The sequence below is a fragment of the Pyrus communis genome, chromosome 5 (assembly GCF_963583255.1).
Source record: "Pyrus communis chromosome 5, drPyrComm1.1, whole genome shotgun sequence".
NCBI classification, from domain to species: Eukaryota; Viridiplantae; Streptophyta; class Magnoliopsida; order Rosales; family Rosaceae; genus Pyrus; species Pyrus communis.
This window is the reverse complement of record NC_084807.1, coordinates 18198778-18213071: the sequence shown is the minus strand read 5'-3', so window position 1 is coordinate 18213071 and position 14294 is coordinate 18198778.

Here is a 14294-nt window from a genome sequence, read left to right as displayed (position 1 = left end):
TGGCCATAAATACAAACTCTTCAAAAACTTGTCCCAATGTTTGGGAACTTTCATAACCTTTACTACCTTATGTTGAGTACCAATTTCACTTCAATAACAAATTGGGTTTCTTCGGGTTCATTTCAGACGGTTAAAATTTTGTTATGACCAAACTTGACGAGTGAAAATGCGAAAACCAAATTACATTCAGTGAATTAAGATGTTTAAATTCTTTAGCATGTTGTAAAAGGGGTTGGTACAATTTGCACATGTTTGTACCGTGACAATGAGTGATGCAAGATTTTGTCCAAGTATAATGTGTATCATTTTTTTTATTTTAAAATTGGGATGAATTATAGGGATGGTAATATTATTATTACTCTCTTCAAAAAACAAAAAAAAAAAAAATTATTGCCATATGAAGGTGATGGCATTAATTAGGTTGTGGTGTGTAACTTTTTTTTTTTTTTTTTTTTTTTTTTTTTTACTAACGATATTATGGGGAGGGATGGGTTTAGTCTTACAATGAGCTAATAATAATATGGTTCAAATTCGTCTTTGGAAAGAATCGAACCTAATACCTCTCACTTACAAATAAAGAGGAATATCACTAGACCGCAGTACTAAGTGGTGGTTGTGGTGTGTAACTTTGATGTTTGAGATTTTCGGCCGGTAATTTTATCTTAAGGCATTTAGATCTAGGTCCAAAAAATCAACATGTACTAGGTTAAGATGAGTAATATTTTTTATACTTTATACTCATTTTATATTTTTGAAAAATATTACAGATACTTCTAGTTTCATGCACCTTCTAATTCCAATAAATCAATTTAATATCTTCTAACAAAAAACTACTATGCTAACATAAATCCTACAAAATGTATGATCCTAACTCAAGTAACAAATATATGAATGTATATTATCCTCATAAATAAGATATGAAACCTAACTAAAAGGTACAAAAACATAATATACTTACAATTAAGACACAATAATTTGTGATATAAGCTGATTATAAATTTTTTTTTTTAAAAAAAACCTATAAATGAGGTTCAAATTAGGAAGAAAAACAAAAAATAACAAAATGAAGAAGAAATAATTAAAGAGATAATTAAGAAAAAATTTAGTTTTATAGTAAATTTTATCATTAAAGAGATTATCGACAATAAAATAATCCTAAATTAAAGGAATTGGCTCATAAAATTAGACTTATATCAAGTTTTCGTTTCATCTTTTAATGTTGAGGCTTTTCCTAGAAAGAAATTTGATATTATAGACAGCTGACAGTAATGGTATAGGGGTTATCTTCTTCCGTTAAACTTAGTTTTTTGTTCGCTAATGAATTGTAATTACCATATTAAGGGGTTCTCTTTTGTAGAGGATAAAAGAGAATATTAGTTAAGTGACCAAAATCCAAAAAGGAAGAGTAATATATTCTAAAGGATGGGTAGTACATCGGCTATAGTAGTTTAATATTTTTTTTTATTGAGTACAACGATCTATTTTACACTAAAAAGAGGAGGAGTTCGGTCAAGCCACTAATGAATAATCAAATTTGGTATCGAATTTTCCATCTACAAGATTCGAACCTAAGACCTCTCACTTACAAATGAAGAGAAATACCATACACCGTAGTACTGAGTGGCAAAGATTTTGGATCAGGATCCTCTCTTGAGCAATGGGTGAGGATCCTCCTGATCAAGCCCATCGGGCTGTTGAAATTTTATTCAACAGCTACAATTATTATAACTTTAGAAGGCTCCCTATTTATAGCTGTTGGATAAAGTTTCAACGACCCGATGAGTTTAGTTAGGAAGATCCTCATCTTTTGCTCAGGAGAGGATCCTGAATCCTGTAAGAAATCCAGACCATTTATGTGGTCCAATAATATTATTACAAACGTCAAGTAAAATACTATTGCTATCTCCATAACCCAACAGTACTCCAGCTAAATATTGTATATGTAGATTCATTTTCACCCAATCCCCAAAATGAAATATAAACACAACGAGTACTAAAATTGGTGCTACGTGCGTAGTTTCCATTTACATCCTGAAATGCTTTTGGGACTCGTTTACGTGACTGTAATCAAAATAGGAAGAATTGAATTGATGATAAATTGAATTTATGAGGAGTTGAATTGAGGAAGAGTTAGAATGAGAAGGAATTAGAATCAGATTCATGTTGAATCTGTTTACTTGAATGTTCTGAAATCGGAATAAAAATAATATTGATTTCATTTGCGTGGTTTACTAATTCACAGAAATCGGAATGAATACCAATGTGATTACTAAAATACCCTTATTTATATAATAATTAATTGGATTTTTTTAAAGTAAATTAATTGTATTATTATGACCAGGAACATGACAATATTGATTTTTAATAGACTTGATTTTGTTGGAACATTTATAAAATTTGCATTCTTTTGTTTATGGGCTGGTTAAAGAGAGAAGAAATTCGAAGATAACATAACCAGCACAAGAGGTTCTATCATCCGTCAATTTGGAGTGACTTGCGTTGCAAGGGTTTTGTGGTTTGGGCATGGTATTAGTGATGCAGGGAGAAAAGAGATGGAGACGGAATGGTGCTGGGTAGCGGGAAGCGGTGGGCGGGGACACTGTAACTTCAGAAATTATTTAAGGGCATAATGAGCTAGAAAAGTTGATTCCCTATCCTGGCTTCACGTGGAATTGAAATACTACCTCCATCAAAAGAGTCCAATTTCTCTACTTTGAAGGAATTGAATTCCTAAATTTGTGTGGACTCCATATATTTTTGATTCCCTAATATTTAGTAAATGCAAGAGTAACTCGTAATCGAAATCCAACTCTACCATAAAACACGCTATTAGAATTAAAAGTAGGTATGCTTTGTGCATGCTAGGGTTTGGACTTGTGACTTACGAGAGGCCATACATATTTTGTGGAATTAGTCACAACATCGTGCAAGTGTTCAAGGGTCGAATTAAGCCGTTCTCATTTCCGAGTTCTGGTGATATGTAGATAAAGTCTAAAGTTGTACACGATTTAAACGATAAAAATATGGTCTGCATGCAATAGTTATAGAATAATTATGCACTTCAAATTTTTTTCGTTTAGATAATAAAATACTTTAATGAAGAGTGCATAATTAAATTTAAAGTGTCGATAATAATTTTTATATTTTACTGTAATCTTTTTTATATTTTATTATCTTTATCATAGTGGTAGAAAGATATTTAGTTCTTGCATAACAACGTGGGTTCAAACTGCGTTAATAACTAGTCTAACATTTAATCTAACAAAATTTATTGTTTCACAAAAAAATAAAAATAAAAATCTTCAACTGCTTAATTACCGTTGTTTATTGGGCGACCAACAATCAATTTAGTTAGATGGCTAAAAGGACGCCACGAAACAGTGAATTGTTCTTTATTTCCATACAAGTAATATTCTATATTAATTTAAGAGGAGAGGAAATGATTTGAATCTACGACGCAACGAGCTGAATATAAATTTTATAATACATTTACAATGAGAAAATTAAAAAAAAAAGTGACTTTCACATATTTTTTTTAACTTCTACCTCTTTTTATTTATGATTGTTGAATTGAATAAATAAATGATATCAATGATCAAAATTAAACATGAGTGCGTAAAAAATTAGGGTAATGCCAGGGAGACTAAATTTACAAACTAAATAATGTAGTCACCAATAGAAATGAACACGTTTATCAACGCTTAAATAATAAATTAATCATTAACTTCTATGTTCTTTAATTTTTAAAATTGAATCTACAAATTTAATCTTTCTAGCATTACACAAAAAATTAAAAATAATTTGTGGTAATCATTTATCAAGAATAAATTAATTTCAAACTCAAGATTAAAGAAATAAATTAATTCAATAAAATGAGCCTTTTATTAAAAATTAGGAAAAAGTACATTGACCACCTCACCTCAAAGGTTGCAAAAGGACACACATTTAAAGATGGACGGCCAGCGTTCATAAGCATGGACCAAGGTACTCAAAATCTAGATAAAGATGATATATTTCTTCACCAAAAATGGTAATGTTAAGACAACTAAATTTGAAGATAAAATTAAAAAAAACTAAAGAATATAAAAGTTGATTGACTTATTACTTAAACATTGATAAATATAAGAGCATCCCCAATGGGGGGCTCTATCCTCCATGAGGTTACTACATTTCAAGCCTTAATGAGAAATTTCATCCCTAATTAGCCGGAAAATGGGGTTAGATCCACCACTGGGGCTTGCAACTTCCTTTTTTGGGTAGCATAAAATCGGGCTACATCTAGCCCCAAAAAACAGTGGATCCCACAAAAAAAGTAACAACCCATATGAGCAAAATTCTATCACTCTCCCTCCACTTGCAAATACACTTATACTCTCCTTTTTTTATTATTTTTTAATTCTTATTTTTTACTTATTTTCTTGCGACTTGGCTAATTAATGATTGTTTTAAATTTCATGAGAATTTAAATTTCAAATTGATTTAATGTTCATGGGCATTGGTGGATGAAATTGTCGAATAATTTTTTTTCAAAATTGTATGATACTAATTTACCAATTGGCGCTAAGTAAATTGTTATATTATACCTGAAAATCAAATTATTTCAGAGGAAGAAGTGGGGGTTTGTTTATTTCAACAAATGATATTAAGATAAGAGAATCTAATCCAATGAACAATTCATAAGTGATTAAATCTAACTTTGTCACATTTTGAATTTTTTAGATTGAAAGGTCTATAAAAAAATTAATTAAAAAAAAGGATAGTACGTCCAAAAATCAACTTAAGAAAAGATAACACAAAAAAAAAAATCATCGCTTAATCAAATTACTACATAAATAAATATATACAGCCCATATAGAGTCTGAAATATATAGCCCCTCATTGAGAGAGATTCTTTTATAAAGCCTCCAAGATTCCTCAGAGCTTTAAGATGGGCTATATCCACCATTTTTTCAGCCATATATAGAGTCCCTCACTGGGGATGCTCTAAGGGTGGGCACGGTCCGGTTCGGCCCGGTTCCACCCTCAAAATGGAACCAAAACAAAAAAAATTCAACGGTTCGATTCGGTGCGGTTCCACTTAAATTTCTTACTAAAACCGTACGGTTCGGCTCATGATTGTTCTGGTTCAATTCTTTCCGGTTTACGGTTCTAACCAAAATTATATATATGTTTTTTTTTCTTCTAATTTTATATTTCTAATACAAAACTCATATTTCAACCACAATTCAAGTAAATTTGAGTTTCCACTACTAGATCTACAAGATTTGTGACCGGATAATAGAAAGTGTGCTTATAAATATAAATCAAAAGATAGAAAGGCTCATATCAAGACCAAAATGTAAATCTTAAACTAAAATGTATATAATGCATAATATACTGGAAAAGAATGGAGAAAAATAATGTAGGGGGAGAAAAATGATAAAACAGCAAATGAGGGGGAGAGAAGTGAAGAAAAATATTGGGCTTATGCACATGGTCTTCTTGGAAAAATGTCTTATTTATATAAAAATTGTTGCAGCCCTATTGGAATAGGAATGTGATTGTGTATATCTTAATAGATATGAGAATATATCTTATATTCCTATTAGGAGTAGATTACTTATTAAGTGTTGTAATCCTAAAGGGTAAGAAATTAACATTCCCTACTACTATAAATAAAGGCACAAAGGCGTGAAATAACACACACCCACAATTACACATCTCTCTCCTCCTCTCTCTATGCCGCACCCTCTCACTCTTTTTGGCCTCTATAACTGTTCAGTAAATTATGCCTACAACACGTTAGCAGCACGCTCTTGACGCTGAGCTAACAAAAGTTTGATCTTCAATCAATGGAGTATTACGTTTTAATCATTCTTCTTATGATTAATTTATTGTTTCATTGAATTGATCTACATGCTATCGATTCAATTTAATTCTTCTATGTTGAACATGATATAACGCATTGGAGATGCAATTCCGGCTTTCTGAGAAGGAACTTCTACAAATTCAAAGGCTTTTTATTGTTTTTTGCCAATTAGGTACGCTTAAAATAAAGGAAGATATTTGAAACGACCTTGAAGCATGAAAACATTCCCCATGATGCATGAACCCCCTATGTTTATATTTTCCTTACAATATATATATATATATATATATATATATATATATATATATTGTATATGTTTCATATATTTGTTAATATATATATATATATATATTTGTATCATGCATTACGCAATTTTTGCTATGTGGAATATGTGAGTCAAAGAATTAAAATAAATCAGAAGTAATTAGGGTTTTTCAAACCCTAGGAATGTTGAAAAGAAAAAAGTTTATTGGGATTTTTTTTATGGCATTTTGACATCCGAACAAAGGCAGCAGCCCTTTGGGCTTGCTGCGTGCGAGACTAAATAGGCCTGTGGCCTGGGAAGGTTTTTCAGTTGGGCATGAACCCTTGCTCGGCCTCCAGCAACATGCTGGGCCCTGCCTTAGCGCCCCTGGCCCAAACAAGCAGCCTTTATGCTGCTAGGCTTGTCCCGTGTCCCATCCCACCTACAACAAGGCCCACATTTGCACTGCAAGCATGTAGCTTGCACACGTTGATTGGGCTGCCCTGTGTGGCCTGCCCAAGCCTAATTGGCTCGTTTCTACTTCTAACTGCACCCAACCATAGGGTGACCACGACTAAGCTCAAAGTAGGGCTATATTTTTTTCAACCCTATGCTAATTTTTGACATTTTTAAATAATTCTAACTCGAACGTTATTATTATTTTTTGCTTCTACGATCGACCCCGAATGGTCCCGATCTATTGAATTAATTAAAAGTAACCAGCAGTCTATTTATCTGATAATTAATCCAAAATTATTGACCTGAAGCCCACTTTTGGACATTAACGATTCAATAATTTATTTTTATACTTTGAACCGTTGACATACTTTCGTAGTAACGAAACTCTCACACTTGAGTTCCTGAAGAACCTCAAATCCATTACACTTAGTTGTATATCGTATTTTGTGTTCTTACAGGTACCTCCTTTTATGAACCGGCGGTTCATAACTAAATTGAACCTGTAGTTTCAAATTTAGCGCCTTTGAAACTCAAAGTTTTCAAAAAATAATACACCCATGAAAACCAGACGTTTTTCATGAAAACCATGTCTTAGAACTCAAATGTTCTAACTTTGATGCTTATGGATCATTCCTTCCCATAGCATCAATCACAATCTTATTCCCTCCATTCAGTGGATTGTCGTACAGTAACAAATTCGATTTTCCTGATTTGGACGTTTCTAATAGAAACCACTTTATGTGGGGTACATGACATGAATCTCCACTTGACTATTAAGAAGCTGAGAAACCATTGAAGCCAACAATGGCATGGAAGAGCTGAATTCATTCGAAGACTTATGCTCCAAGCATTACAAATAGAAATACCTCCCGAACGAGGATTCCATGGCTCTTTGGCTCGCTTGTATGGACCATTTTATTATGAAAGACATTACCTGAAGCAAACCATGATTACGTCTATGAATAAGTACAATTTTAAAGTTATAAATCCAATCGAATTTTAACCAGAGAATACTTTTCTCGTCCTTCCATGTTTCTAACTCGCCCCTGAAGCAACATTGTAGAAAGCGAAAGTTTACCAAATTCTCGGATCTGATTACTACCACAAACATATGGTAAAATGAAGGCTTGCCAAGGTGTTGCATCATGCCCGAAGCATGATCTTTAGCACCTAAGACCTAAAACTTCAAGAATAAGGAATAGTATTCCCAAACCTCAACCCTGCAGAATCTAATTCTATCTTGGTGGAATAGATCATTGGTTATGCACCTGTTCGTGCCCCTACCAATGTTGTTGAGAAGTACCATTCTAGTAGTCAATATGTGAGACTAATTTTGCTCTACCGAACATCGTTGGAAGAGCAGAATTTTGACATGGATGACCTTGTTGGCCGAATCCCCTTAGTAAACCATTTACTTTGTGAACATTTTTCCATGTTCCTGGATTCAAGTTTGGTGTATGTTTTACTTATGGATAATCTTATTGATATTGTTCTTGATTATGAGTTAATTGAATCATGTTTCTTAATATATATGACCGATTCAATTAAACATGTGATTAGGTAATAATGTGGGAAAGTTAGTTGTCTAGATGAATGCATACTACGCAGCACACTAACTTTACACCTAAATCACATCTCTAACAACGACTTTAGGTCTATCCAACCTGATTAAGAGCATTGGCACGCTTCTCGTTGTATGAATGGTACTGAATCACCATTTAAATGACCTTAAATTCTCCATATCATTGAGTTTTTAAGGATATTCGAGATGACAATGATCATAAATGAAATCACTGAAGAAAATAAAGTGAAATATCTTTGCACCACCTCTAAAAATGAGCTTGAAGCTTTGATTTAGGGCCAATGGGTTGTTTCCCAACTGGGAATACACCACATGAGGCCTACCTGGAGTCTAGTGATTGAGTAGTTTATTTGCTTTGGCATGACCTTTTGGGACACTTAGGTCGAACAATGATGCTACAACGCATCTTCTTATCTGAAGTAAGGATATTATGCCTACAAACACACTTTGCCAAGCATGCTCATTAGGGAAATTGATTTTCTATATCATCCTCGCAAAGATACGACACGACTCTCTTTTCACAGTGGATTCAAAGGAATATATGTGGACTAGTCCAACCAAAATGCTGACTATATAAATACTTATGGTTTTTGTTGATGTATCGACAAATTGGTCACATGTTTGTCCACAAACATTGCTGCTAAACCTCATGGTTGATTAAGGGTTCACCACCCTACTTATCCCTTAAGGTTCGGGAGACTGGATAATGCCAGAGAGTTTATATCGACAGTTTTTGATAAAGTATTGCATGTATTTTGGGTTTATAATTGAACTTTGAATTCCCATGTTCACCCTAAATAGCCACGCCTAGCGATCATAAAGCGCAATTTAAATGATCGTCCAGATTTTGGTATACGTACCAAGTTTTCGATTTCTGCCTAGGGCTATGCTATCCTTCTACGCAGTTATGTTGGTTCGCCTTGAGGCTCATTGCCGCCCAACCTATATGATGTTACAGTTGGTTACTGGGTACGAACTTGACGATTTTCATATTTACGCATTTGGGTGTGCATTATATGTGCCAAGTTGTGCCGCCACAACGTACCACCATGGGTTTCAAAGAAGGATGTGTATCTTTTGTTAATCATGATTCTCCTCCACACTAACTCTCTTAAAACCCTTGCATGCGATCTCTTTACCGCTCATTTGCGGGTTGTCAATTTAATGAGACAGTCTTCCCGCTGTTAGGGGGAGATAAAAACGTCAACATTCTTGTAGAATGGCGCGAAGTTGCGTAGACGTTACCCACTATGTCTCATCTCAATCCCCATACCACACAAGTGTGATAAGCAAGTGCGATGAATTCTAGATTTCAGAATGTTGCTCCGTACGTATTCCTCTGATCTAGCTAAAATGACGAGATTATGTACCAGCTGCAAACATGTCTGCAAGGATAGACGTACTTAACGGACGTTGAGTCAACATCGATGGAGGGTGTGCTGCCCCTGTTGAATGGTTTGGATGCCCTTGTTGGACGGTCTGGTACACCGACGGATAGCCAATCAATCTGTCTTGGGCTGGAGCATGACAAATCACTCAGTTCGTAGGATTCACTTCCGTGGAAGAGGAAGACACGACACAACAATGAATCTAAACTTGATTACTATCTCAAATCATTTCCATTTCATGAGATTAATCTGGATTACTCCCGAGAATTGAAGCTAACTGGAATTGAAATAAGATTATCATCGATGATGTTTTCACTTATCGAATCGTGTTTCGTTGATTAACTGACAATGTAGAATTGATTGAATAACTGAAATTACAATTTAGGTCAAACTTCGTACCAAAGTGTGTATTGGACCTATCGTTCATACATTGTCCAATGTAACCCCGTTGTGTTACAAGCGAGAAAGGAAACATTATGAGATGAATGAAATAGTGCGATATAATGCACGCTTTACGACGCAAGGTTTCCCTCAAAATGTCATGTGATTGATAGCAGCATCATGAAATGTGGTTAGTGTTTTCTCCATGGAGATATAGATATAGAGAGTTACATGTAAGTTCCCGAAGAATTACATGGGCTGGTTCAAATAGTTCCAAAACCACGGAATACCTTTTTAACTCGTTTTGAGGCATTCACTTACAATCCAACGAATATGGTATACCCGTCTAAGTGATTATTTGATCAGTCATGGATATGAATTATGTCCTTGCGTGTTAAAGTATGAAGTTTTATTCTGAATTGCTAGAGTTACAATTTATGTCATTAACACGAATCTCACTAAGACTTCGGAAGAGCTTGAGAAAACTGTCTCGCACTTGAAGATGGAATTTGAGATGAAGGATTTTAGTAAAACTCGTTTATACTTTGACTTGAAGTTTAAGCGTTGTCTGATGGTATTTTGGTCTACCAGTCGAACTACACCCCAAATGTGTTACCTTTGAGTATACCTATGGTTGTCCATACATTATATACAAATGAGACCCTTGAAGAGGTTATGGAATCCGAAATTCCATATCTGAGTTAAACTTTGCGCTTCGTTGAACTTAGCTCGTTGTATTTAGACATGATATCTCCTTCACTGTTGATTTTGATAAAGATGCAGCACTGCACCTACACACAACCACTGAATTTATATTAAAGACATACCCTAAGGGTACTACGAGGGCAAATCCCAATGCATCTCGAGTGGATCCAACCCCTTGATCCTCGAAATGATGCTTGCCTTGTTGTTATGCTAATGTAGGTTGCTTATCGAACCCGCACAAGGAAAAATCCCCAAATGGTTATATCTTTACCTTTAGGGATATCGCAATATCTTAGAGGTCCACGATATGACCTTAGTTGTGAAATCTTTGAATCGGTCCAAGACTCACCTCACTTCACTATGCCACAAGTGAGACATGGTTAAGAGTTCTTGTTGAGCATATTCGAAGTACTTGTTGTGTTTTCATCCATCGTTGAGTTCTGACGACGATCCATGAAGACTATGCCACATGTATCCACCTGATCAAGTTATGATACATCAACGAAGTCAATACTAAGATATGTTGCGTCCACATCTACATCAGTAAAGCATCAGGAGATTGAAGTGCAAGCCAATCCCAGACAACCTTGCCAACCTTTACACAACGTCACTGCCGAAGTCAACCTTCCAGAAGCTTGTCCGAGGAATTGATATGCCTAACTATCATATGCAATGCTTATAGTTCTCATTTGGAATTTACGTCAAATTTAAGGGGAGTATCCAGAAATATACTCACTTGATCTTAATGTACTATTTTTCCCTACGATTAGGAGCATTTTTCCCACTGGGTTTTTGCTACCTAACTAACTTTTAACGAGGCACCCATCATGGGCTGATCATACCCTTGTGAGCTCTTCTACTTGCGTCCAAAAGACGTATGGTTTTTAATTTCATGTAACTTCTCACTTTTCTCCTTAGACTATAGCTTTTTCTCCACCTTGGGTTTTACCATAGTAAGATTTTGTGAGTTTTACCTTTTTGTGCATTCTTCTGTTGATTTGAGATTCGCATTCGCTCATTGTGTCGACGACTTCATCAACTGTACTTATTTCAACACTGAAGACCTGATGTGCCCTCTATTTGAGTATTTACACACTTAAGGAGGAGTGTTGCAGTTCTATTGAAATATGAATGTGATTGTAAATTATAGTAGATATAGGCCTGGCAATTTCTGACACGACCCGATAACCCGACACGACACGACACGAAATTAACAGGTGTTTGGGTCGACACGATAACGAATCGGGTCTTATCGGGTAACCCGATAAGCACCTGTTAAGATAACGGGTTGGGTCGGGTATACACGTGGGTAAACACGATACACGATAAGCAGAATATTATTTTTATAATTTTATAACCCTAAAAAAATACTGTAATAATTATATACATTAATTTTACAATTTTATACCCCTAAAAATTATAATAAATATATATATATATATATATATATTAAATTAACTATAAAATTTATAATAATTATAATAATTATATATACTATAATAATTATACCCCCAAAATATTAAGTCTATCTATACTAATTATATATATATATATATATATATATATTAAATTTTATAAAAACTATAATGCATATTAATTAATAATTTAATATGCATGATCAATGCATTTGCCAACTTGCCGCCCTTTTTGAAAAAAAAAATGGAGGGAAAATGAAAATGTTAAGAAAAGTTGAAAATAAAACAAAAAAGTGAGGGAATTAGGGAAAGATGTTGGAGGGAAAAGTGAAAATGATAAGAAAAAGTTGAAAAGGAAACAAAAAAGAGAGGGAAAAATGAAAATTAATAGAAGTGGTGAGAAATTTTTTTTTTTTTTTAAGTTATTAACTTTTTATCACACACATGACTGTCATGACATATCTCACTATTTTTATAATGAACACGTGATACGTGATGTATGTACTATTCCATGTACCAGTCAATTATAATTTATACGTACAAAATAAATAGATTTAAATCTACTTAATAAATATATATATATATATACACACACACACGGAACTTGATTGATGGCATACGAATTCTCCAAAACTAATTTCAACGATCCAAACCGTCAAAATTGTTTGTATATGCTTGGAGATCACATCAGCAAAAAATCACAAAAAAAAACATTCAAAGATCAAGTAACGGGACAAAGCTTTTCAACGGTTATAAACGAAAAATCACGATTTAACGGTTATTTTAACTCCGATTTTGATAATTTTTTATAACTACACTCCTTGACCCTATATGAATACAATGAATGAATTCGATCTTCAATTTAAAATATTTACACAAGTGGATACCACAAAATCTTATGTTATACTTAATAAAAGTATAAATAAACTCTAAGTGTTAGTCAATCTATCGTTTTACGAATTCTCCGAAACTAATTTCAAAGATCCAAACCGTCAAAATTGTTTGTATATGCTTGGAGATCACATCAGCAAAAAATCACAAAAAAAAAACATTCAAAGATCAAGTAACGGGACAAAGCTTTTCAACGGTTATAAACGAAAAATCAAGATTTAACGGTTATTTTAACTCCGATTTTGATGATTTTTTATAACTACACTCCTTGACCCTATATGAATACAATGAATGAATTCGATCTTCAATTTAAAATATTTACACAAGTGGATACCACAAAATCTTATGTTATACTTAATAAAAGTATAAATAAACTCTAAGTGTTAGTCAATCTATCGTTTTACGAATTCTCCAAAACTAATTTCAACGATCTAAACCGTCAAAATTGTTTGTATATGCTTGGAGATCACATCAGCAAAAAATCACAAAAAAAAACATTCAAAGATCAAGTAACGGGACAAAGCTTTTCAACGGTTATAAACGAAAAATCACGATTTAACGGTTATTTTAACTCCGATTTTAATGATTTTTTATAACTACGCTCCTTGACCCTATATGAATACAATGAATGAATTCGATCTTCAATTTAAAATATTTACACAAGTGGATACCACAAAATCTTATGTTATACTTAATAAAAGTATAAATAAACTCTAAGTGTTAGTCAATCTATCGTTTTACGAATTCTCCAAAACTAATTTCAACGATCCAAACCGTCAAAATTGTTTGTATATGCTTGGAGATCACATCAGCAAAAAATCACAAAAAAAAACATTCAAAGATCAAGTAACGGGACAAAGCTTTTCAACGGTTATAAACGAAAAATCATGATTTAACGGTTATTTTAACTCCGATTTTGATGATTTTTTATAACTACACTCCTTGACCCTATATGAATACAATGAATGAATTCGATCTTCAATTTAAAATATTTACACAAGTGGATACCACAAAATCTTATGTTATACTTAATAAAAGTATAAATAAACTCTAAGTGTTAGTCAATCTATCGTTTTACGAATTCTCCAAAACTAATTTCAACGATCTAAACCGTCAAAATTTTTTGTATATGCTTGGAGATCACATCAGCAAAAAATCACAAAAAAAAAAACATTCAGAGATCAAGTAACGGGACGGGACAAAGCTTTTCGACGGTTATGAACGAAAAATCAAGATTTAACGGTTATTTTAACTCCGATTTTGATGATTTTTTATAACTACACTCCTTGACCCTATATGAATACAATGAATGAATTCGATCTTCAATTTAAAATATTTACACAAGTGGATACCACAAAATCTTATGTTATACTTAATAAAA